Source organism: Lissotriton vulgaris, chromosome 11 (assembly GCF_964263255.1).
Source record: "Lissotriton vulgaris chromosome 11, aLisVul1.2, whole genome shotgun sequence".
In the NCBI taxonomy this organism is placed as follows: domain Eukaryota; kingdom Metazoa; phylum Chordata; class Amphibia; order Caudata; family Salamandridae; genus Lissotriton; species Lissotriton vulgaris.
The window spans coordinates 298,876,716-298,904,245 of NC_141699.1; the positions used below are offsets into that span (position 1 = coordinate 298,876,716).

The 27,530-nt window shown below is 48.6% G+C and overlaps 1 protein-coding gene across 3 annotated transcripts in view; it reads left to right on the forward strand.

Annotated features, from left to right (window-relative positions):
* Positions 1–27,530, forward strand: part of RNFT2 (ring finger protein, transmembrane 2) — a 277,905-nt gene that overhangs the window by 99,662 nt on the left and 150,713 nt on the right. The gene's annotated exons all lie outside the window — the stretch shown is intronic.

Here is a 27,530-nt window from a genome sequence, read left to right on the forward strand (position 1 = left end):
AGGAGTGACCCGGCCTATGCCCTGGAGGGACATCTCATGGGTGATCGTACGCTCCACACCATTCTTTATTCGGCCCGTATACGCCGTGGGTTGCCGTCGGTAACCAAAGTGGTCTTTGCAGTGTGGCGGCAGTCTCTGCGCCACATGGGTTGGTGGGGCAAATTAACGGCTGAAACGCCGCTGTGGCACAACGGTTTGCTCCCGGAACTGGCGGCCCTGGCCGGGTTCGAGGGTTGGGAGGCTATTGGAATTACACAACTGGGCCAGGTCGTGTCAGGCGCCACCCTCAAGTCCTTTGAGGAACTCCGTGTGGAGTTCCAGATGCCTCAGTCCCAGTTCTTCCGTTACCTACAGCTGAGGCATGCCCTCGCCCCGAGCATTGCCGGCCTCGACTCCCTGCCGGAGTTCAGTCCGATTGAGGCGAAAGTGTTTATGGGAGATTTGGGAGACAAGAAGGTCTCTAGGATCTATCAGTCACTTGTTACTCACTGCTCATCCACTCTCAGCTCCCTTCGGGAGGCGTGGGAGGTAGACGTGGGCGCCTTGGATGAGGACGATTGGAGGGAGGCGCTGGAGTCCCCGCGCGGCACCGCTATTGCGGTTCGGCTCCGCCTGATACAATTCAAATACCTGCATCGTGCCTATTATACACGTGAACGACTGTGGAAGGCTGGTTTGATTGCGTCATCGGAGTGCCTGCGCTGTGGGGAAGTGCCTGGCTCCCTGCTGCATACGGTGTGGTCGTGTGGTCGCCTGGCTGGATTCTGGAGGGGCGTATGGAGTTGCCTGGCTGAGGTCCTGGGCTGGGATCTTCCTCGAACCCACCGGCTAGGCCTGCTGCACATCATGGAAGGGGTTGGGGGCAACATATATAAGCGTCACCTGTTGCTCCTGGGCCTGGTGGTAGCTAAGCGTGACCTGGCTCGAGCCTGGAAATCTGTGAGGGCCCCCCCCCTGTCTGCGTGGAAGGCTGGGCTGGACTACTTTATGGGTCTTGAAAAACCGGTCTTTGAGGCGCGGGGCTGCCCACGCAAACACTTCAAGATCTGGAAGCGGTGGGCCGACTACCGTGGCCTGTCCTTGGAACCCCCGGCGGAGCAGGAGGAGGACATTTGATCGCAGTGACCCTTCTGGCCCAAATGGCAAAACCCTGGTTGCATTATACCTGCTTCCTCTATGTGAATCGTCTCTGTGTTGCTTCTGTACATGTGTGGCGGGGGGGGGGGGGGTGTTGGGTACGGGTGGGGGTGTAGTTGGGGTTGGGATGGGTTGTTAGGGCATTTTTAAAGCTGAGCTTCATTGACACTTGCTTCATGGAATACTATGTATGTCACCATTACATTGATACTGTTGTGGGGATCTTGGTGTGTGAAGATACCACATTCTTGATACTCTTTTGCTCAATAAAATTGGTTGTGAAAAAAAAAAATAATGAATATAATTATACACACATTTGTATACTAGTACCAGCTCCTGATTCTGTGGCGAAGTGTGGCTCAATGGTTAGAGCGGCAGACCCTGTTGCAGAGGTCTGGCCCGGGACCAGGGATCAATTCCCGCCTCGGCGGCTCTTGGGCTCAATTTCCCCGGACCTGATAATTCTTGCTTCGGTGCCTATTCTAATCATGGGTCCCACTCTGCAACTCTGGACAATAGCTTGCTTAATCTCCACAACGGCCCCAACAACGCTAGGATGCCTGGCTTCACCTTGGGGGTGCCCAGGAGTGGGCACTTCACAGTGAAAGGCCAGGAAGGGTTCCTCAGCGGTATTCGTACAAGCGCCGAGATGCCTCATGGTGATTCGTGCGCTATACAAGTACCATTACATTATATTACATTCTTCCAGAAGCTTGAAACATGAAGAACTGGCCAGAACTATTCTGTGAGACAGATGGCAACCTCAAACACTGGCTGCCATGTAAGCAAAGTTATTTAAGTTTTACATGGCTCTGTGCTTTTCATATCTTTTGGTACATGGTCCTACAAACCTGACCGGCACTTGTTGGTCATTCTTGGAGTCTGGCACAGAATTGAAGTGTTCAACAACGCATGACAAGTTTCACATGCACAAACACAGTAAGTACAGCAAGTTTAGCAACAGGGCAGGTTTCATTCACAAATATATATAACATTTAATGCTTCTTTGGCAGCACTCATCAGAAGTATTTAGTAAGGTGGGTGATGCCTCCTCTCCTGATTTACGGACAGCCTTTTTCATGTCCAGTTATTCATCTGGAGCAGAAATAGTTCATAGTTTACTAAGCAGGGATTCCAGCTATTGCAGGAAATACCTTCGCAATTATAAAGTAGCTATTTTTATACTGAGTTCTTATTATGTGTGCTCACAAAACCACTTTGCAGAGAAGTCCCCACAGCGTCGGTTCCAAGAAAAAAAAATCTCTAAACTTCTTGCTCAGTTGAGTTGTGATGACCTGGCTTCCTTTTTCCAGTCCAGAATTCTCAACATTTACACCAGTATTAACAGTGTCCTGTCCCAAGATCCGTATTTTCCTGGCCCTTTAATCCATCCCATTTGGGCCCTACTTGAGCCTCTGTCATTCCCTCATGTACTGTAGACATCTTGGGTCTCTTCACATACGCCAGTCTAGATCGCTGGCCGCGGTTGCATAGTCTCTAGCCTACATTCTTTCGACATAGCTATTACTCAAAGACCTTTGGATATCATCAATTTATCCTTATGTTCTGGCTCAGTCCCTGGTGAGGGGAAGTCGCTATTGCCACCCCTCTAAAAAAAAGTCGTATTGCGCTATTGCAGACAAATACTGACCTATCATGTTATTTCCAATACTAAGCAAAGGCACAGAAAGAATTGTGACAAAGCAGTTGTCCACCTATATAGAAGAAGCCAACATCCTGGTTCCTTAGCAAAATTGTTTCCATTCAGGTAAAGGAATGGAAACTGCTCTGGCTACTGCTGTTGATGAGATGCAGATTATACTGGATGGGGGAGAGATAGTGGGCATGGATCTGTTGTTTTGTCCACAGTGTTTAACATGGTTGCTCAAAATATCCTCTTATTGAAACTTAACGTTGTAGACATTTTTGGGCAATTTAATCGTGGCTCATGTTATTTATCAAAGTTCACTCTGTCCTCCACCCTTCTCCCTTTCAATCCAATAGTTTTTCAGGTTAGTGCAATTTTTAGGTGGAGTGGTTTCCCCTCGGGGCTCATTTGTGTCCCCAGCGCTTTTTAACATTTATGTCTGCATCCATATGACCTGATAAGATGCAGCAGATGTCGGGGCCGGAATGGCCGTAGCGGGCACCGGGCAATCCCCCGTGCGCCACACGGGTGGGGGGCCGGTTTGGGGATCCTGGGGGCTGTTTTTGTTACAGGCCCATTTTTGCAGCATAGCTGCACAATCGGCCCTGTAACAAAATCGGCCGAAAACCGGCCCTGGAAAAGAGCTCGGTGGAACCCGCAACCCCCTCAGAGGGGGAGGAGGGGGTGAGGGGGGGCTGAGCATTTTGCCAGGGCCGGTTTTGGTTCCCAGTCCGGACTTGCAAAGTGTTGACCTATACATTTAGAGTTCAATTGATTGCGCTTCTGTGCCACCTTGCCCAATTTTTCCCTCAACCCTGAACAATTGGCTCATAATTATCCAGCAGTGTATGAGTACCAGTTTGTAAATGCTAGTAAACCTGGGCTTTTCCTAGTTGGTACTCAATCACATCACTGGTGCACGTCTCTCTGGCACTCTGCTCTTGCAGCCCCTTTTATTGTCATGGTTTCTTTGACACTTTTTACCACCCTCTTGTCTGGACTACGGCAACGCCCTCTACGCCGGAACCACCGCCAAGCTCCAGAAGAGACTCCAGCGTATCCAGAACGCCTCGGCGAGACTCATCCTCGACGTCCCCAGACGAAGCCACATCTCCAGACACCTGAGAGACCTGCACTGGCTCCCGATCAACAAAAGAATCACCTTCCGGCTCCTCACCCACGCACACAAAGCCCTACACAACCAAGGCCCGACTTACCTCAACAGCCGCCTCAACTTCTACGCTCCCAAACGCCATCTCCGGTCGACCAGTCACGCCCTCGCCGCCATCCCCCGCATCCGTAGAGCGACAACAGGAGGAAGGTCCTTCTCCCACCTGGCCGCCAAGACTTGGAACTCCCTCCCGACCGACCTACGCCTGACCCAAGACCACCTCTCCTTCAGGAAGAAGCTCAAGACCTGGCTGTTCGCGCAGTGCGGACCCCCCCTCCTCCCCCCCCTCCCCAAGCGCCTTGAGACCCTCCAGGTGAGTAGTGCGCGGTATAAATGCCTATGATTGATTGATTGATTGATTGATTCCCCCTGTTGTACTAATGCCAGTACCCCCCTCCACTCCCCTTCAGGAACATTGTTCTATTGTTCTGTATTGCCACGTTTTCTTTGCCTCGCATAAAATACAACTAAGTTCCTAAACTTCTGACTCCTACTACTTGTGAAATGATCACGGCCCCCCCTGAGCGAGTATCGGGTGACCTCATGCCCGATGATACTTTTTTCTCAAACTTTTTTCACCTAAAACTGGGAGGTGAATTATAGACATGTATGAGCTTTAGTGTCTTTCAGGGGTGGTCGCAATTTGAACCTATTGTTCGATTCACTCAAGTTTCATAACCTCGCTGGGGCTATTTACAATTTACTCCTTCCCTATAGAAAGGGGCCTCTGGAGGTCATCGCGTCCAGACCAAATTAGAGTCGCAACAATCGTAAGCCTTGAAAAAGTTGTCAACACGACAAAACACGTGTCGGCTGTGTGCACTTTCTACATACCTACGTGTCAACAGATCATCAGGCTTTAACTTAGTGCACATGTGTAGGTTCTTGTTGAAACTTGTGCACATTTTGGAGTGTTTTTGATTTTGAATTAAAACTGATCCGCAATAATGATGGATCAAAATTACTTTGTTGTGTTCTGAATTGTTTAAAACTTTATGTGTATATATGGAAAAGTGTCTCCGTATACCAAGGTATACTACTTCGGTGGCATATTGTCTATTCATTTGATAACATTATATTTGTTTTGATATTATATTTGCAAACTTAGAGGTGCTGACATTGCTGCGATTACCACTGCCATATGGTTTTTATTTGATAAAATACAACTACTACTTTAAAAGTAATATCTGGCAAATTCTGTCCACTACTGGAGGCCACAGCAAGATTCATCTGTCCAGTTCTGGTGAGCACCACTTATGGATTAAGTCCTCATCCTTTATGTGACTCTTTTGCTGAAATAATTAGAAGGTTTGGTTTCTAAGTGATATCCTATGCTGACGATACCCAGCTAGTGGTATCAATCTCTAGCAATATGGAGGAAACAGCAGACCGGTTTAACCGCTATATGACACAGGTGAACCAGTGGATGAGCTCAAACTACCTAAAGTTGAAACAGGGAAAGTAGGAGGTACTTCTGCTGGGTTCAGACACCTCCTTTTGGTCGCACAGAGGGTGTGCAGCCAGACTGGGTGATTTTCCTGTCCCAGTCAAGAAAGTGAAGAATCTGGTGGTCATATTTGACAATAATCTAACTTTTAAACACCAGATTATCTATCTTTCCTCTACTATCTTCTTCATTCTGAAGATGATTAGGAAAGTTCGCACCTTCATGCTGCCGAATTCTGTGAAAACACTCGTAACAGTATTAACCCTGTCCAGATTTGACTACGGAAACACCCTTAATATGGGACTGCAAAGGCATCATTTACGTGAGCAGCAAAGCCTGCAAAACGCAGCAGCCAGATTGTTGCTAGATATTTCTAAATCTTAATCAATCTCTCACGGACTGAGAAAGCTGCACTGGCTCCCAGTGGATAAAAGGATACAATTCAAATCTTTATGCCTAGCATTCAAAGCATTGTAGGGGAATTACCCTCAATACTAGAAACAACATCTAACCTGGTATATGCCTGGTAGAATGCTAAGATTATCACAGAATAAACTCCTACAAACCCCCAAATTAAACACAGCGCGATAAGGGCAGTAGAAGTTTCATTCTGGGGACAGTGAAATCTTGGAGTTCACTTCTGATTGACATAAAAAATAGCCCAACACCCCTCTCTTTCAGAAAGGCATTAAAAACTTGGCTCTTTGCCAACTAAATCTCCACTCACGTCTTTTTGGCATTCCCGCTCAGTGCCTAGACGCCCTTGGGCTTTCGTGTGCTATACAAATTCTCAAATCAAATCTGAGATGTTGTGTCCAGTTCTGGGTGGCACCTCTTGTGTAATATGTTCATGTCTGAAGAACGTTCAGTTCTAGATGCTGCATCTACCACATTGTGACAAGACCAGAAACCCATTTTTAGCATTTATAAGTTCTGGGAGCCACAGTTGGCATATTGTAGTCAATTCAGAACACCACATTTGGATTACTGTGTCCATATTTGGACCGTATACATGACATAAGCATCCACTTAATGAGGCCACCTCTGCTGTATTATTTCCAAGTCTGAATGCCACATCAGCAGTCTCTCATTTATTTAGGAGCCCACTTCCAAAGCTCAAACCATCAGAGAGAAACTATGATTTTTTAAAAACTTTTTATTGATAAACAAACATCAGCATCACAATCATATTACAGAGGAAGTAGCACTTCAGGCTTCACAGGAACAATAGGCAATATGCATAGTACAGAATATACTTTGGAAGGTCTAGGGTGAGGGGGGATCTCCGTTACTGAAGACGAGGGGTGGTTGACATATATCTCCCCGATAGGAATTCCACAAGTCCCAGACATGGGTCCATTTCTTGGGACATCCACTGGCTACATATACAGTTTTTTCACAAAACATTGCCAATCCAAGTCTTTCTTCCAATCCCCCACCGTAGGAGGGAGCGGCGCTCCCCATCGCTGGGCAATGTTTCTCTTGGCGAGCATGAGCCCCAAAGTGACCCTCTGTGTCAAGCAGACATTCAAATCCGTTGGCTCCCAGATATTTAATAAGCACCTGCGGGCTTCCATATGGAGACGTACGGATAAAACAGTGTTAATAATATCGTGAATGTTACGCCAATAGGGTTGGATCAGTTCGCATTCCCAAACTATGTGCATAAAAGTACCCAACTGGCCACATCCTCGTCTACTCTCCGCACCCCCCCCCCCGTCAGCCCTCTCCATCGCACCAGTTGGGGCCCCTTCAAATATACCCTGTGGAGAAGTTTTAGTTGGATGAGCTGGTATTGCCACTTCTCTGGGCGAGGAGACAGCCTCCTGCCACTCCTCATCATCCATTTCTATGCCGTCTTTAGACCACTTCTCTCGAAGGACTTGGAGAGGATCTGGCATGTTGTTGACCAGCTTTTTGTATATCAATGAAATGGTGCTGTCAGGGATATGACTGTCCAATACTCTATCCTCTAGCGTGGATGATTCAGGTGGCATGCCCCCACGTTTCAGATGAGTGCATAATGCATGTCTAACCTGTGTATATCGGAAGAGTTCAGAGTCTGCTAATTGGAATTGCTGTTGCAAGATGGCAAATGATTTAATGTCTGACTTTTCCCACAGATCACCTATACGGGAAATGCCTATAAGATTCCACTTGTCAAACCCTTTACTCCTCCACAAGTTACCCAGCTGTTCAGAGTCCCATAGTGGTGTTGCGAGTGTAAGCCTGCACTCCCAACCTAGGCATTTAGTGGCAGTGTGCCAGACATGTACAGCATATTTGGTGGGGCCCGTAAGTGTATAACGCCTGGGCTTAGAGTAGAGGGCTCGAAGTTCCCTCCAAAAAGGAGCCATCTATCCATTCTGTAACCTGTGTCCCTTGGTTGGGCGCAAGTGCAGTGGTTGATGGAGGACAAGTGGGCCGCCCAGTAGTACATTTTAATGTTAGGAAGGCTGATGCCTCCATCGTACCAATTCAGGGAAAGCTTACTGAGAGCGATCCGTGGCTTGCCATTCCATAGCAGATCTCGCTGGAGGCCTTCCACCTCTCTAAAATAGGACGCAGGTATCTGGTCTAAAGTGTTCTGCAGGGCATACAAAAACCAGGGTAGAGACATCATTTTAAAAAGGGCCGCCTTTCCCAGTAGGGAAAGGGGGAGCGATTTCCATCTGTCAATATTTTTACGCAGCCTAAGCAAGTGGGGGGGTGCAGGTTATGGGTATAGCGAAGGGAGGGATCCAGGGAAAGAAAGATTCCCAGATATTTAAAGCCTTCTGTGCATATCTGTACGGGACACCCCCGCGGTGGGATCGGCGGCTCCCCTGCCACTACAAACAACCGGGATTTGCTCCAGTTGATAGAATATCCGGAGTATCTGCCAAAGATCGTGAGGATATCCAAGACCACAATCCAGGATCGCCTTGGATAGGTTAAATAAAGAAGGATATCATCCGTGTAAAGGGAGATACGGTCCTCCAATTCCGGAGACCAGCGCACGCATGCATCGGGTCTCTGCGTACCCAAGCTGGCAATGGATCCAATGCCAAGGCAAACAGCAGAGGGGATAGTGGGCATCCCTGCCGGGTCCCCCTACTCAACTCAAAGGTGGCCATTTTTTTTTTATTGTTGACCACTACTTGGGCTAAAGGCTTAGAATAGAATAGTTGCACCCATTGTATATATTTCGGGCCAAATCCCATTTTCTCCAACACCGCCCACAAATATGGCCATTCAATGGTGTCAAACGCCATGGCAGCATCTAGGGAGACTATGACTGCCGGCTCCAGGATAGAGGCTTCTCTTTCCAACACGCCATGTTCCCTGCGCAAGTTAAGTGCAGTGTTACGATGCAGAATAAAACCAGACTGATCCAGATGAACTAGGGTCTCGACCACCATTAGAAGCTGGTTGGCCAAGAGCTTAGCCAGAATATTGGGTTCTGTGTTCAATAAGGAAATCGGCCTGTATGACCTGCATTCAGTTTTAGGTTTCCACTCCTTATGAATTGTCACAATAGTGGCCATCCTTTGGTCTAGAGGCAGGAGCCCCAGAGAGAAACTACGTTTAATGAAACAGACAGTGCATAATGAATTTAGTCTGCTGCAGCTTGTAATTAAAACCGGTGTGACAGCATACAGTCTCCAGGACAGGAGAGGCGGGCAGCGAAGAAAGATAACTTCAGAAGCTGCAGCCTCTACAGACATACCCTGCGGGGTTGAGGTGATAGGAGAGTTAAGAACACCAGAACTGGGGCGTTAAATCCTGGGGAGTGCCATCAGAAATCTTTAATGGTAAATGAAAATGAAAATTGATTATTAAGACCTTAGCTCCTTTGCCAACTTGGCAAGCACGCTTCTTCCAGTGAATCTGCATTTTGCTTGCAGTAACATGCACTAGAGAGCACTCTTTTGCAGCAGGCTCGATATGTGATGTGGCTTGTCACTTTCTTTCCTTTGGTGATCTTCTTGTAAAACCAATGCAATAATTTCCCTTTCCTGCGCCAAAACAAAAAGAAAACTTCTTGTTTCACCCTAAGTTTTTGCCAGGCCAAGTCCGCCTGAAGCCTGAAGTCAAGAAGGACATCCTTAATGAATTGTGCAGAGAAATATTGCTCTTCACTCCCCGGTTTATTCAAAATAAGTTCTCTTAGTCAGCATTTACATGTGTGAGCATTAAATGTATTAATGCTATATGCCATAACCTTTTATTTTAACCCTTTGGACGCTCATGACGAGCTCAGCTCGTCATGAGCCACGGTGCTCGTGTGCTCATGACAAGCTGAGCTCGTCATAACGGTCCGAACGCTCGCACGCGGGGCTAATTCCCCCGCTGTGCTGAACGTTCTTAAGAAACAGGTGTGGCCGTGACGAGGTCATGACGAGCTGAGCTCGTCACGAGCACCGGGGCGCTGTGCACCCCTCCAATCCCCAGCACAGCAGGGAAATTACCCCCGCGGCCAACGGGTTAAAATCGTCTTCATTACCATTCTTTTGATTTCAAGATTCTTTTTAATTTCACTGCTCACATTCAGGGATTTACTTTTTTGTTTTACTTGTAGCATGCCATAGGAATACTTGTGTTTTCTTGCTCTCTCCAGCATGTGCTGCTTTCCCTTTCACGCCCAAATGCCATGCACTCTCGGTGCTGCTCTCTTAGTCCCCCAGGTTTGTCCTGCTCGTTGCTTCCCCAATCCCTTCATCTTAAAGGCTTTTTTTCTAATAATCCCTCTCTGTTATTCCACCGACCGTGCATGCTCACCCCTGACTCTGCTTGTTGCCGCTTTCACTTGATTTCCTCCCTAACCTCTACCTCTCTCAATATATCCTTTACATATATATACCTTCCTTGTACATATGCATCTTTATATTTATTACTTTACTCCAAATTCAGCATCTCAAAATGCACTACCCAATATCTCCCCTATACTGCTCTCCATATATCCTCTACCTCCACTCTGGGACTCATCCCAAACCTCGTTCTACTACTCACTCCAATGCACTACCCTAGATCTCACCCTATACCTCTCTCAAAATATCCTCTAACTCCACTCTCTGGCTCATCACAAACCCAATTCCACTGCTATGATCCCCCAAATAACCCTTTCTAGATTCTTCCCTCCTTTACTGCTCCTTGCATTATCCTAAACCTCTTTTACTATTCAGACCTCCCAAACAAGCCTGTCTAAACCCTTCCCTCATGTATCCCTCCTAGACTCATCCTATACATCATCTTCCTCGCTAACCCACTTCATCTCTCCTTTACTCATCCCAAACCTCCTCCACTGCTATGATCTCCGAATAAACACTTTCTAGACCCCTCTTTTATCCCTCCACTATCCGTTTTAATCCACCTAATAGACTCAAATGTCCACCGGTCAAAATAATTTAATATTTTCCTATACTAATTCACCACTAATCCTTTTTGGGTTCCAGCATTTTGGAATTGTATTTTTTTATTTATGTGATTGTGCCATGATGTATTTGCACAGATAGACGTGTACCCATTATCACTTTTTTATGCTGATGCTTTTCAGCAGAATACGGTTGGTGAAAACATTTGCAAAGCCACAAGACAAGCCTAATGGCTTCTCCAGTGCTTTTTATAGCCAATGCTGAGGGATGAGCCCTAAGGAACCCTGTGTGTTCTTTCGGTAAGGAAAGAGGTGATCCATCTGTGTGTGTGCTCTTAGATGCCGATGTGGTGGGTCTTTTGATCAGCTTCTGGTGGGATACGGTGTTGGAGGCCAAGAGGTTGAGGAGGATCAGAGCTGCTGTTTCTCCTCATAACATGCATTATCTTAACGTTTTTTGCCTTTAATTGTTTAATAATAGATCAGTGTTATTTCCCCTTGGAGGGAGAGTAGCTGGGAGAGAGGGCAGCTGTGGTCAAGACACGAACAGGCCCCCACCTGTCCAAAACACACACAAAAGGCACACAGTCCACACAGCAGCTCAGATAGCAACATACACACAAACGCAGAACATGCACAGCAACACTCAACACCACACACACGCAAACCACAACACAATAAAGCACACAATAATGCAGATAGTAACACAGAGAAACACAAATAACATGCAGAATACATAGCAACATCCACACAACACCCAGTCTTTCTCTCTCACACACGCACACACAAGCCCAGCACCATTAGAATGTGAGCAACAGGTTTCAGAGAGATGCAACACGACCCTTCATTAATGTGTTTGTGTTTAGAATGAATTTCCCACTGACACACCTTAATAGCCCAGAAGCATACATGTTACACCAAAAACATAGGAGGCTTGTCGTGGACGGGTTAGTCGCATGATCATTTAGACATTTAATGCACTGTTCATTATTGTGTGAGCCAAGGTATATTTTTAACAGGTATTAATAACTGCTTCTAAACAAATAGCGACTGCAAAACACTCAGGACTGAACTGAAACACAAGCTGATACGCACAGGGTGGAGCCCGCCCGCAAAGCCGAGCTGCATTCTAAGGGGGGGGGGGAAGGGGGAGAGGGGGGGCACCAGAAGGTACTGGATCTCACAGCCCCCACCGAGACAGTTCCATAACCATCTGGTGACCCCCACCTCCCAGAATGAGAAAGCTATCTCAGGAGATACCCCCCAGATCCGCGGTTCTGCCTGGGTAAGCACTGTTGACATTTTACTTGTAATAATTGGGGTTCAGCAGCCACATGAGGGATAAAGCGCTTTCGGGTGTTTATTTTCAAGGTATTGACAGAGACGGGACCTCCCACCCTGGGAACGACAAAAAATACCCGGGATACACCCAGTCGCGGCTCGCGGGGGGGGGGGTAATTATAATTAAATATAAAACAAAACGTACCTCACCGCCGGTCCGGGTTCACGCCACCTCTGATGCTCCCCTAGGCGCCTTCAAGTCACGAATGGAACTGGACTGTCAGCCCCTCTCAGGCAATCCTGGCGCTGCTGCAGTGCCAGGATTGGCTTGGGGCACAGGTTACTCTTCCCCCGCAGCATGCCCATTGGGAGACCGAAGGGCTCCTAATGGGCATGCTCAAAAAAGTGCGCATGGGTAAAAAATTCACCCTCCGTCCCCACTCATGCGCACTTGTGTTGCTGCCTGTTGCCCTGGTGACCATCATGTCAATCAACATGACGCCTGACCGCCCACCCCCTTCAGACTCTGAAGGGGTGGGCGGTCTGACGTAATGATGACTAACATGATTGTCAGTTCTCCTGCCTTGACGTCTTTGAACTTAAGTAAACTAATTAATTTACTTAAGTTCAGAAACGCCGATTGAGCTGCTTGCTGCTGCGGGCTCGGGGGCTACGCCCCAATGGACGCACCGCGCTGGGACGGGACAGAGGGAAATGGATGGGGATAGGGGACAGTTGAAAGGAGATGGGGCAGCACAATCAATAGAAATGAAAAAATTGCATGTACATTGGCCATGTCATAATGCATTTAAAAAAAAATCAATTTTAGCTGTTGCACTGCTGAATAACATGGCTAGAAATCGTTGCCAAGGTCAGAAGCTCTTTTAGGAGAGACTTATTGGCTTTGCCATTGCTCATTTTCTTAGCAGGGCCAGTAAGGCAGTGTCCCCTCCCCCCACATTCCATCCAAATCGACCACCCCTCCCACCACACACACTTTACCAGTGCACTGTAGCTCAGGTTTTGCATGAACCCCCTACATATTTCATAAGAGCATGTCTCCAGGGCATAATTCATTAGGTGAGTGGAATGCAGCCTGCTAGAAAACGTTAAGGTTTTTATCCAGGTGTCCACCGGGATGCTCATTATTTTAACAAGCATTGGAAATGCAATAGGTCTCGCATCATTAGAGTTAGTGCTTTTAGAATTGTTTATGGGTTTTTTTTTGTAAATCTTTAGCATTTTTGTTTCCTGTAGCCAATGCTAAAGAATTACAAATAAAAAAAGCCATAAACATTTCTAAAAACTCTAACTGAAATGGTCTGAGACCTATTGCACTGTGTGAGGGTGAGGGTGAGGGGTTGAGGGTGAGTGAGGGTGAGGGGTTGAGGGTGAGTGAGAGTGAGGGTGAGTGAGGGTGAGGGGTTGAGGTTGAGGGTGGGTGAGGGTGAGGGTGAGTGAGGGGTTGAGGGTGAGTGAGGGTGAGGGGTTGAGGGTGAGTGAGGGTGAGGGGTTGAGGGTGAGTGAGGATGAGTGTGAGTGAGGGTGAGGGGTTGAGGGTGAGTGAGGGTGAGTGAGGGTGAGGGTGAGTGAGGGTGAGTGAGGGTGAGGGTTTGAGGGTGAGTGAGGGTGAGGGTGAGTGAGGGTGAGGGTGAGTGAGGGTGAGGGTGAGTGAGGGTGAGGGGTTGAGGGTGAGTGAGGGTGAAGGTGAGGGTGAGTGAGGGTGAGTGAGGGTGAGGGGTTGAGGGTGAGTGAGGGTGAGTAGTGGATGTGGTGGTGGATGTAGTGCTCGTGGGTGTGGTAGTGGTGGTGGATGCAGTGGATGTCATGTTTTTGTAGCTCACACTCTGGATAAGGCACGCACGGATTTCAGTCGTTAAACAGAGACATGTTATTTCATGGAGCACACATATAATTGGGGGAACCCATTTGGGCCAGTGACAATGTTGGATATATTCCACACATTAATTTTGATAGGTTGAGCGGGAAATGGGAATACTTATTCGATGTTTGTCTCCCGGGTGTTCCAGAACCTAACATTAAGCATTATAGGGTACCATTTGTGGTTAGGATATGTTATTTAATTTTTTGTTTACAGGTGGTGCACCTTACCAGGTTCTGGTTATCCATGCACCTATGCCGCTTGTATTTCAAGCGTGGCTTGCAGACGCTTCTTGTGATCTGCACGCTCTGTCCTCCCACTGCTCGTCCTCGCTGAGGCAGTGATGTAGCCTGACCTCTCGGATTTGGGTTCAGCAGCCTCTCTTACCGCATTCAGCTGGGTTAGAGGGGCGTGGTGGGGGGGGGGGAGGCGCGGCGGTATGGGTCAGCAGGAGAGCTAAAACAGGTCAGCCAGGAGGAGGGCGAGAGCCAGTAGGAAGAATGGGCGCGTGACAGGAGCAGGCCTCGCGGTCTGCCCTGACACGTATTCGACCACATGATTCGAATACAACCCACTGAATTGTGATTGCTTGTGAGCACAATTTGCCATCAGCTGTTCTCATTAACGATTTCTGTAATCAGACAGAACGATAATGACCTTTACACAATGATAGGTAAACAGGACGCTTAGCTTTGACTGACTAATCAAAAATACAATTTCTCACCCCCGCATTAAATCTTTGTAAATGATGCATGTCAAAGTGCATGCTAACCATGGATGATCGCGCGCCTTAATGAGCGGCAGCCTGTTCTCTGGTAAGATGCGGGTGCTGTACTGGTCTGTTTCATTACTGAAAAAATAAGAGTGTTGTTGTATTGTAGGAATCACGACTGCTTACAAAAAAAATCCTGCTACGTGCAAAGGTTGTATAAATACTGCCTGAATGACAAGGAGTCCAAAAAGATATTCAGATTTAGGTCATGAGGTCTCATTTATTATTCAATATTGCATTCTGACCTTCATCAGCGAGGTCAGAAGATGGTGTTCTCTTGCTGGCTGAATTTTTATGGTGATAGCAAAGCCAGCAACTCGCACAGATAACATAATTACTGTGTCTTTATTTGGCCTATTCTGAAAGCTTTCTCCATAATGAAGCATATATTGTGGATTGGCCGATGGCGCTCAGCTCACGTATGGCAGTGGTCACGTTGGGGAGGTTCAGCATTGATTCGTGCAGAGGGCTCTCACCCAGCAGGCATGAAAATACCCGCACATTCGGATACCCGATCATTTTGTAATTGCACCTTGACTAAACAAGCAAAGCAACCCATGAACACAAGGGGCTGTGCAATCACCGCGGAGAAGAGGAAGGCGTCGCGTGCTGGGGGAGGGGGGAGGAGAAATGCGACGCGACATGGCAGGCAGGGGAGGGGGCGGAGCGGGGGTGTGGGAGGAGTGCGGGAACAGACGGCGAGGGGAGGAGAGTAGGAGGAGGAGAGTAGGGGAGGCACGGCCTAGCGGCCGTGCAATAAAGAAGTGAGGGGGGGGAGAGTAGGCAAGGCAGGCGGCTGGGGGCATGTGCACGCGCTTTTAAGCTCAATGCGCATGCGCATTTAGCTTAAAAGTCACGGGCACTGCAAGGAATCGCCACGATTCCTTACAAGTTGGACAAAGAGTGGATAAGCCCCCATTGTCTCGCTTGCTCGATGCGCATGCGCATCGACAGGCGAGACCTAAAAATGGGTGCCCTTCACTAGTTTTCAAACCTGGTATGGAAAAGTGTGTTTGTAGCTTTTCTTTTTTTATTGTTCCTACATCTCCCACAAAGTATAAACTGCGAATGCTTTTGAATTCCGTTACTTCACCTCCTCTACCCGTCACCTGTTGACAAGTTCTGTAAAGCTATAGCACCCTTCAGTAACTTTCTCTCATTCGTCCAGTGGATGGCTCGTTTCAATACATTGAAGCCTCGCTCAAAATAGCAACACTGATAAACACGTGGGTCATCCTAAACCCTTCCAATCCGCCAAACCTGGCTTAAGCAGCCGGGCCCACTGACGAAATATGAGATGTCCCGTTAATGGAGCAGCAGTAGGGGCGGGCGAGGGCGAAATTGTATATGTCCCACACTTGATACTTCTAGTTCTCGTGAAAGTCATATTCCTATTCTTGTCTGTGTGAAAATTGCACGTGAGGTACTTGTGTAAAAAAGCCATGCATGAAGTCTTCTCAAGGTAGTGGGTTGTCGTCTGCATGAAAAGTGTACTTAAGTTATACCCTCTGGTACAAAAATTCTCTCCGACACCTACTCGGGTATTGGCTGGTCATCATCACTGACATTCTCTACTCAAATCAGCCTCACGTGTGCGACAAGTACGTCAAAAGCATAAGTGTGTAGAAAACAAGTTCGAGATTACGGAACATTAGGCTTACGATAAGAAAAAATATTGTAAATTCACCCAGGCCTACTCGGTGGCAGCCCGATCACTGCTCTGGCAGGGGTCTGCTGGCAGGTCTGGCCAATGGGTATATCATTCTGAAAAGCTGTTTAGGAAAGAAGGGGAAATAATGTCAGTAGTAAAGGTGGCATACTCGGAGAACACTTTATGATCAAAAGACCTTTCAGGGGGCCAAGGGATGGGTGTGATGTTGTGGGGGTAAGAGCACACGTACAGCACCTCGTGTGTGCGGTGGTACAGTCTGAGTGTGTGAAGAAGCACAGGCTATCTCAGCAGGACTGGGTATGTAAATTTGTTCTCTGTGACAGCACAAAGAGTAAGTGAACTGCACGTGGTGTGCAGTGTGGCTAGTTCTAGAATTGTGACCGCAGCACACCGTGATTTGGAAATGAGAGAGTATACACAAGAACACCAGGGCGCCTAATTGTGACGGACAGGTGTGCGAGGGTTTCACTGCTGGCACGCTACCAGGCCAGGAAACTCTCGGAGGATCTATTACAGGTCCCGGCTCACCTTCTGTTTACATTATTCCCAGCGTGACATAATCCACCAGGCAGCTGAGGCGCCACCCGCTCACACTGTCACGTGATGTACGCTTTTCTACCTTTACGTTTCTGCTTTGTTTATCCCTTTTATGTCCTGTAACGTGATTTAGATACCTCCTCCACCACCTGCGCCGTTTGAGTACTGACCAGACCAATACATGCCCCCGCTCCCCGTTTCCCTGACCCGCCGTGTATGATCATTTGGTCTCATGCCGGGTTTCTGTGAGCCCCAATGTATTACGCTAAGAAGTCAATGTGTTCATATTTACAAATCTAAGCCGGTGTACTTGCATGCAGGGCGGCTGGTGACATTTTAAAGTGGTGGGGCGCAAACTGATTTGCATACTGCACCGTAGCGAGCAAGCGGAGCGACCGAGCCAGAAACCCCCCCCCCACGAGAAAATTTGGAAAAAAGAGAAGAAAAATCGTGCATTTTCAAGCAAATTTGAGAAAGCAGGAAGGTTAATAAAGCAATTGTGAAAGTGCAGTTATTACATTAATAGATGACATAACCTAGGTAGCTGCTTATTCAGTATAACCACAGAGCTTCATACATTCCGTCCTATTACGCTCTGGAGCTGAATTCAGATTATAAGACTTTCATGAAAATCTCAGCTCTAAGACCTTGCTGACTGGGATACGGACTCTCAGGTACTGTCACATTATTAATGCCACTTTACCTCCTGACAGGGCTGCATGAAATTTGCCACGCCAAACCAAAATGGGATGCAGATTCATTGAACCGCACAAAACGTTAGGAAAACAAAACTTACCTTTTCTTTGAAACAATAGAAACCATAACTACACAGATGCTATTGCTTACTGTGTGTGGTCATTAACAGGCGTTTTTGCCCTGTAGGCTAGGGCAATAAGGCTATTAGCAGTGGTGAATTCAGCTCGCCAGTGTTTGAGGGGATAAATAGCCCAACTCCACTGTCACAGAAGGCCCAGTTTCGGCCCTTTCTCATCATAGGATGGTCTCTCAGTCACTGTCTGCCAGACCCTACCATTCCTTCACTAAAGGGGAATGTAAGATCAAATGACCAGTAGAAAAAAAAAATGAACTGACATTTCAGTTTGTTTGATTTTTTTCAAAGGTTGTTTGGGCGTCTATTTGACTTTAGTGAAGGTTTATGATGAAAGGGAGCCAGAGCTAGGTTGCTGCTGAGGAGCTGTTTGTTCATTTGCATTGTCAAAATCGATAAGGAACTGACAGCCACAGAATACTCATTCAGCAAACGTATAGAAAACTATAGCCCGCAAAGGACACATTCTAATCGACTGGCCAGCTCTCAATATCCGATCCGTGGTGTTTATCATGGTTACACCACTGAATTATGGCCAGATAGGTTTCCTTATGTGTAATGAAATTAAATCTAAATTACATGCCGTGCACAAGAAGTCTATTTCACTGTGCCAGTAACTACTGCAGCAATCCTGCAATCCCAAGTGTAACAGACTCCATTTTGTACTGCAAATTCACCTTTACAAACAAATGTATCCATGAGTCACAACTTTTCAAAAGACTGGAAGTAGGAGAAGACTGGATCTTGCCCATGGGTGCGTTGCAAGTTGGAAGGGTATACTAAAATACATCTATTGAAATGATACCGTAGGTACTGTAGCATTTCCAGATGTAGAAGGCACATTTAAAAAAATGTAATAATGAAAAATACTGATCCCTCGAGCCCCAAGATTGCAAGAGTATGAACCCCACTTTATGGTTTCTAAAATTTGACTTGCATAAGATCAATACCGAAAAAGGAGCGTTTTGGCCCGTGTATAAAGTGCAAAATATAATAATGTGGCAACTGTCCTGTATAGAAAGCCCCTTGCATCCACATGGCGAGAGACCCCCCTTTCCTTCACCCTGGAGATGGGAAGGCAAGTTTAGAATGCAGCGTGCCCAATCTTAAAGTAATTAACCTGTGTCCAATTGACACGCATACACACAAACACATCCATTCGCAACACTCTCCACCAAACATTCATGCATACACGCACGCTCACACCAAACACTTTAAAATAAAAGAAAAACACACTCTTTCTTGCTGCCGGTCCCGGTCCGCTCCACCTCTGGGCTCTGCTCCCCTCACGTCACAGGCTCACAGCGCCCCTGGCGCCAGGATTGGCCGAGAGGGGCTGAGCCCCTCTCGGCCAATCCTGGCGCCAGGGGCACAGGTACCTTCTCGCCCGCAGCATGCCGATTAGGGCTCCTAATGGGCATGCACAACGAAGCAAAAACACAAGTGCGCATGAGTGGGCACGGGTAAAAATTCACCCTCCGTCTCCACTCATGCACACTTGTGTTGCTGGCTGCCTGGTGCCTGTAAAATCATGTCAATCAATCAACATGACGCCAGACCGCCCACCCCTTCAGACTCTGAAGGGGCAGGGAGGTCTGACGTCATGTTGATTCATTGACATGATTTTCAGTCTTCACAAAAAAACGCAGAGGGAGCTGCGGGCGGCAGGGGGGGCTACGCCCTCACGCCCCAATGGAGGAACCATGCCTGCTTGCATGCATAATGAAATGAAGGTCACTTCAGTCAGAGAAATTATGAGCATATTATCCAATGACTGGATTAAAAATATCTGCCTCAAGGGCTTTAAGTGGGCCGGGTTTTGCCGGTGCTCAGCACCGGCAGTCCTTAAAAGCATGTGAAGAGACAGGTCCCTATCGGGCACTTCCTTCTTGCCCTCACCATAAAAAAATACATCTTACATGTTCAGCCGTACCACCCTTCACTCGTGTGTCCAAACTAGTTTCTGTCAACATGGCATCCATGTTGTGATCAGCTAACATAGCTACAGTAGGGGCCCTGTAGAGTCCTGAGGGGCACGTTCTAGTGTTCCGCAGGAAGCTCTACTCCCAGCCACTCCCTCGAGGGCTGGACACACTTGCACCCCCACACACATCCATCACGGGTGGCACGAGTGACGTGGCCCTGCCAATAAAAGGGCCCGGGTGCACGTGCTCATGGTCAGTTATTGCACCAGACCATCCAGTGTCCGTTATTCCCCACCATGTAGGCCTGAGGCCCAACATCACACTGGCGACGAGGCGATTAGCTGACCCCGCATTCCCACTAGTCCACGCGTCATCGTTCCTCGTGGAAGGGGGAAGGAGCCCGACAGGCGGCACCCAAATCCACCCCGGAGGATCTCGACGGCATGCCTGGACGCCCACTAGTGCCCATTGCCGGTATGACGGCCACGGCCGCGCTGCAGGAGAAGGAGTCCACCTAGTGCAGGGACCGGTATCCCGTGAAATGTCAAGGCAGACGCCCACACACAGCCGTTGCTGCAACGCTGGTGCCGACCAGCCCGCCAACGAAAGGTCAGTGGGGCAGAAGCAAGCAGCCAAGTAATGGATTTCTGCCATCGGAGCTGCACAAGAAACGTTGGTGCCTACGACCCCCGAAGGTGTCCTGAGGAGTCCACAAGCTGCCCTGCACCCCGGTTCTGCTTCGGAGGTACGGAGATAGGGAAACAATGCCGGACATGTGCCCGCAACTGCGCCTAGGCGGCTGCCTGGGGTGCCAATCTGCCCTGTGACCCACAACGCAGCAGAAAGCCTCACCTCCAACCAGCATTAGCAAGAGAGCTGCGCCCATACCTGCAGGTGAATGAGTCTTCCGCCAACACTACCGGTGGCCACCAGTTCCCCACAAAGGTCCCGGGCTTCTCACCTGCTATCGCAAGGCAAGCTCCTGCCTGCATGGTCAGCCCCGTGTGTCCTGCCTTGGGAAGGGAAGCTGCTACACTGCGTGTGAAGGCACCGGCAGCACCACCTAGCGCCGGACGGTCGCACAGCAGACCGACTCTATACAGGCCTGTGTAAGGGTGTCCCAAACCTCGGCGAAACCACACCGGCATCTTCAACCCATGGCACTGGTCGTTCCCTCGACACCATCAGCGCTCCCAGACGCCGAGAGCAGCAGCACATCTGCTCCAAGAAGAGGTGCAGAGCATCGACAAGTTGCCCCCCCATGCGCCCACATCCCTGGATGCCTGCCACGTCGGTGACCCTACTGCGGCATCCAGCATCTCAGACAGCGCCACCTAGTGACCAGCGGTGCAAAACGCATCGGCCAACACAGCGAGGAGCCCTGCACCAGCCCCTTCAGCACTCCGAAGCCTGCAGCGAACTGGTTAAGCAACCGCAACCCAGAAGCCGATTGCCGGGGCCCAGCACCTTAGACACGGCGCTGCCACCTGGTGGGTGTGAGAGGCAACACACTCTCCTGCAGCTACGCTGAGCAGGCCCAGACAGGAGCTCCCAGCCTAGGTCTCCACAGAAAAGGAAGCAGCCACACGCACCAGATCATCAGATTCTTGCACTCCCACAGCCGGCAGCCTCTGCACCTGCTAGACCAGTAAGGGGCACTCCCTCCACACACACACAGGTCGAGCCCATGTGGAACGTACCTAGTACTGCAATAGCCAACAGTCCCCTATCAAGAGCCTCCAGTTCAGGCTGTGAGTGAGACTTTCCACAAGGAGATGGCTACAGTGCCACCTAGGGGCACTGAGAGATACTGCATAAGCAGCAAGGAAGCCACAGCACAGGTGGCTGCAGCACTACCTAACGACTGCTCAGGAGCGTCTCCAAAATCCATGCCTAGGTGCTGCTGCCAACAGTTGGAAGAGGAGAAGCTCCAAACCCACACCTAGCAAGGGGATTCAAAGGACCCAGTGTTGAAAAAGGTACAGGCAGAAGACCTTTTCCGAAGTTGCCCGGCGTTAGCCGCCTCTATACCCACTCAAGTTTACCAAACAAAGAGGCAGGCGCTGGAAACTGGAAGGCAGGAAACAGAAGTTTTATTCTCTCCGGAGGAGAAACACATCAGTTCGGACAGCAAGTATCGTCACGAGGTGCTCTAACCGCATCTCTGAGGCCTGGCCTCTTATACACAGGTTTACAAACTTTATTGCATGTAACACATTCTTGCAATGCTTTAAAGTATGAAAGGACATCCTCGGAATCGCCCCTTCAGGCCCGTTCCCACACACATTTACAGTTGAAGTCCCCACCCCGGTCACAACAGGTGATGATTATCGCGCAGCTGGACATTCCGCCGATTCACGGAATGGGTGGGGTTGATCGGATCTCATAGGGTGGGGGCTTTGATCAATTCGAGGGTCCTTTAATGGGGGAAGCTTCCTACTGTACGGGGGGGGCAATAAACAGTATCCGCAGGGCCAGGTGGTGGCCTGGGAACGAGGAAGATAAATGGGCACACAGGAAAAGGGGGTTTGTATCAAAGGACCTGGGACTATGAAAGGGATGAAGGGAGGTGTTGCACTGGGAACAGGATAGGATTCCGAGGCAGAGCCGCGCAGATGGGGAGGGTTTATGGCCTATGCATGAGAGAGCGGGGGTGACCAGTGCGTGGGGGTGCTTGTGAGGGCGAAGAGCCGTGCTGGGGGTCAGTGGCGTGCAGAGGGTGGTTCTGACCAAGGTACCTAAAATGGCGGGCGTGCACGACAAAAAGTGTGGCATCGGGAGAGAAGGCAAGATGGCGCAGATAATATTTACTAAACCGTATTAATTTTCCACAGTCCTCCCTTTAACATTCCTAAGACATCTTGCTGGCCTATTTCCTACCATGTCTACTGTGGCAGTTATAAGTAAAGAAGTAGGAACCCAGGTGAAGGAGCTATGCATAAACATAAAATCTTTCATCTTAGGAGGCGGGCTCATCGCTGAGCTCGTTGCAGGAAAGTCATAGTAATGCAACATCAGACAAGAATGATTTTGTAGTGAAAGCGTTGGGTACATTTCATAGATGCTTATAGTCATTCGGAATATGAACTGATAGATTATTACATATGCAAGTTCATTTCGTACTCGGTTGGAGCATAATTAATACAATGGTAGCTGGGAGAGAAATGAGACGTAGTAAAAACGATAATCAGGGGTGTCATTGTTCGAAGAGGAGGGGTGTTGCTTTTTCCAGTGTCTTATTGTCGTGGACCATTATTAGTGAGTTCTCAGCATTCTTTGTCGTCTTCTGTTGGCACTGTTGAGCACCGGCGGTGGAGCTATGCGTCCAGCTCTATTCCAGGTCCTGCGTTGCAGGGCATGACCTTTTCTTCGTGTTTCCGGTCACAAAGGTCCTTTTTTTTGCCCTGTGTCCTAACTATTCTTTCACGGGTACCTTAGACAGGGCACCCAAGTTTAATTTTAGTTCGCAACAAAAACCCTATTCTATCTGATTGCAGTTTTTCTTTCTCGAGTCGATTGTCAAAGAGTTCAGGTGGAAGAAGGGGGTGTGTGAGCGGTCCTTAGGGTAGGTCGGAGGAAGAGGGGATGGAGCGGGGTCAGATCGGGAACAGACCAGGGGGACGAAAAAATTTCAGGTAGGTGGGTCCATGATCGGGCTCAGAGGGCGGGGACTTTCGGCATTTGTTGATCATCGAACAGGGGCATCAGATCAGCCCTTTCCCTTCATTTGGTCGGAAACAATGCCTCGTCCTGCGACTCCTTACTGTTGCGGTCCCGCCTTGGTCAAAGTCACAGATGTTCCACGATCAGCAGTCAGGCCGCGTGCTCCCACATCCGGTCTCTCTCTCCTCCGACGGTGGTACCCTTAAATGAGTTTGAAAAGACAGTCTTTAGAGAATTGGCAGTAGAAGGTAATCACATAAGTCTATTTCTCTCCCAACTCCAAGCAACTGGGGAAACATCCGTTACATTGGGGATTACAACCAACGTATAGATAATTGATGATAGGTTTGCTGGATTCCCTACAACTTTCCTTCGTATCTTATTTCTTTGGCGTTTGTTGGTATTACATTCATTGTCGTGGTACGAGGTTTGATACCTATTCATTGCATTTGTTTATTACAGTCACATTAGTTCTTCTGGCAGAGACCTACTTTTCTAGTACGAGTCTTACAAAGCTATAACGTCCTTCAGGGCTTTGTATTTTACAAAAAAAGTGCAACGTGCTATCACCATGGTCTGATAGGTATCTTTCTGAGGAATGAACGTAGGCTAAACAATTTTCCATTATATCAATGCATCCTATCTTTCAGCTAAACATTTAACTTTCAACAGGGTTTATTGCAACAACTTCTTCATTTCGATCTAATCTTAACTTCGCAAACATCATTCTAATTTCTACATAGTCTCTTACAACCTGGCTACTTCATAAAAACGGGGGGGGCTTGCGATAACTATTCGGCTCATCCTTGGGGTGACCGGGGTCTTATGAAAAACAACTAGGCACATAGAAAACTGGGGTGAGGGACTATCGTCTTGCTTTGTGTCATGAGGGCGTTATCTAGCAGAAGGCCACAGTTCAGTTGGTAAGCGTTCAGGGACATTTCTCGAATTCTGAACCTTGGAGCTTGTTCATCAACAAACCATTTCTAGGAAGAACGGCTGGCCTGTGTCAGTTGTAAATCAACCCATCTCTTACAACCAGGGGTGAGCCACATTTTTCAAACTCTCGTCCGGGGCAGTTGATACAAAACTGGGGGCGTTCTGGGAAGACGGGGATGCTTCGATCACTTTTACTGTTTGGACATTGAGATAATTCGGGACGGGGAAGGTCGCATTACCTGAGGCATTTTATCATAGAAGCCACTGACATGTAGTTCCCTGATTACGGGTCAGATTAGGGAACCTCAGTCGTCTTACCTGTCCTTTCCTTTTTGGCCAATTTAAGTTACATCAATATTTAGCAGAAAGGAGAGGTAGTAACATGGTATCAATGTGATTTTATTTAGGACAAATTTGTGCAAATACTTGCGGTATTTGGAGCCAATTGGGTGGTGCACCAGGGATGGTGGTTCGCCAATTAGGTGCCAGTCGTTAGGAAGAGTGGGAGTGTGGAGGAGAGAGTGAGAGAGAGAGAGAGAGAGAGAGAGAGAGAGAGAGAGAGAGATGTGCAACAATAGGCTAAACAGTACACGTGCGACATGGAGAGTGGCCGTGTACTAAGATAGGCTATTCGGCGCATTACACAACATGAGACATTACGGGTCTGGGTTAGGATTTAGAAAGCATGCAGTTTGACAGAGGGACATGCATTGAGTAAAAGGGCACCATTGTGTCGCACTCCTCGCACTCTCAGTCCTTTGCCTAGTTAAGTCAATGCTTCTGTCGCATAGAAAACATTTTCTCAGTTTCAGACATACGTGGTCTGCGCTCATTCACGCAACACGGGTTAGGGGTGATCGCGTCTCATCATATCATACAACTATTGGCTCTTTCGTTACAAGAGCAGTGTGTGGGTGTCTTTAGGTGCCACCTTGCTGCGTTAGTCCGCTTCATGTATCAGACATGGCGTGGCTTCAGATCGTCACTATACCTCAGTCGGGATTCCAATGTAACCTGTAGAGGGAGGAAAAAGAGGGAGGGGGACAACATTCGAGCATATCACATGTACGGGCACGAAAGTCCTTTACTTACCACCTACTCGTCTTATCCCCTCGGGATATAGTCCCTGAGATCTTAGTTTCCGAAGCCAGGGGGCGGGCAGTGTGGTAAGGATGGCGAGCGATAGGTTGTTCATGAGGGAGACGGTCCGAGTGTGGCATTATAGGTCGTGTCTAGGGAGACGTTAAAAATTAGAGGCGCTTAGTGCGAGGTATCTAGTTATCGGGGATCCTTAAATCATTCCCAATGCTGTGATGTTCAAAGGCATACTCGCGCTTTGGCCAACCCCATTCCTAGTACCTTTGAGTACCATACCTTTATAACATTTAATCACCGCTTCACTTTACCCATTCTCAGAAGTCGAGGTCCTTCTTCATGCGTTTGTTCCTGAGCTAGTCGCACATTTTGGGGGCAGCATATCGTGCCTTAGATTCGATCATTAATCCGAGGCTGAGCGACCATTTTCTAATAACCTTAAAAAGAGAACAAAACAGGTCGTACAGAAAAAAAAACCTTCCCGCTGATCCCACATTTACAAAAGTATGCGATACCTGTTCATAGTTTGAAAAACCTTTATTAACACGATTTGATCAGCATGTAAAATATGAGAGTGCAATCGTATTTGGCCGGACACGGCGTTGGTTGAAGCACGTACATTATGGGGCTAGTTTGCAGCATTAATAAAACATTTAAAAAGGGTTTGTTTTGTCATTTTGCAAGAGAATAAAACGTCTATCAATAGTTGAGGGATCAGGGGGCATTCGTTTCATAATTGGAAGCATAGTTAGACTAGTTGCAATCAAATTTCCTAGATGCATACCGTGGGCGTGTGTCATAAGCGACGTTATGTATCAGTTACAATAATATCATAATAAATCGTACATTGAAACCAACATTTTAACGGGATCTTTTTACATGTTCGCCAAGTGAACCCTCCCCCTTTTTCATCAAGTGTACAAAGGATCATATACAATTCTCAGAACATCAAGTCTTATTAGCAAAAGAAGACACCACGAGGTGTTCGTTAGTTCCTATTGCCACCGGCGCCATTTTTGGGCGAGGCCGGGTTAGTCCGGAAGTAGCATCAGGGAGAAAATGTTTCCAACAACCGGCGGTTGGACCAGAGTCCTTTTCGGCAGTTCAAAACTTGTGCTAACAGAAGGGGCAGGCAATGTGGACCGTCAATCAAAAAGGGGAGGGAGGCAAAAATCTCCCCTACCGGGTCACGTTGAGATTCAGCCAGAACTTGTTCGAGTGATCAAGGCAGTTGTTCCCCACCGGAAGCCTGCAGGGGTCGAGGGCTCCTGGGACTCTTGTAGAATCTTCAAAGCTGTGGGGATGTTGTCGGAGGTGGGGGCTCGTGCCCAGGTGGGCAAGCGTCCAAGTTACGTTACTGGTCAAAGTTATTCTAGCGGCCCAGACTCGACTTCCAGGGGGCACAGACGCCATTTTGAGACTCCGCAGCAGTCGCCCTTCGTCGTGTCTGCAAGAGTGGATGAGACTTCTTGGGGTGATAAATGGAACACTGTGCCGTAGGAGCAGGACATTCGGCTTGGGGCGCTAGGGTGTAGCTGTGGCGCCTCCACCTGGGGAGGCGAGGGAGGCTCGTTCGCGCCGCCTCCCTCTCCCAGTGCACCCCACGTCGTCCCTTTGCGCAGGCATACATGATGGCCACCCCACATCTCGTGCTCCACAAGTACACCTGAAGGCCGTCATATGTCTCGTGCTGCGCAAGTATGGTTGCCGGCCATTGTATGTCCTGTGCTGCGCAAGTATGGTTGCCGGCCATTGTATGTCCTGTGCTGCGCAAGTATGTCCGTCGCCCGGCTGGAGGATGTCGGCGCCGGGCCGGGGCTGGGAAACCTCCACCTGGGGAGGCGAGGGAGGCTCGTTCGCGCCACCTCCCTCTCCCAGCCCACCCTGCACCAATTTTTCAGTGGAGGTATTCGTGATGGCCGGACCAGGAGATACGAGGGAGGGGGTCATCTGCATTCGCCCCCTCCCTACTCGTGGCCCGGGGGACGCCGCCCCAGGAAGAAGAGGATGGGGAAGGCCATTTCATGCCGGGCCCACGGTGCCTCCTGGACATCCCACCGGCGACCTCTTCGCTCGACGGCTGTCAGCAGGACCCCGCCCCACACGTGCTGTGTGTCTCACCTTCCGGATGGGCGTGACCGGTGACCTGCTGCATTTTCGGGAACTTCCGGAGTGGGTG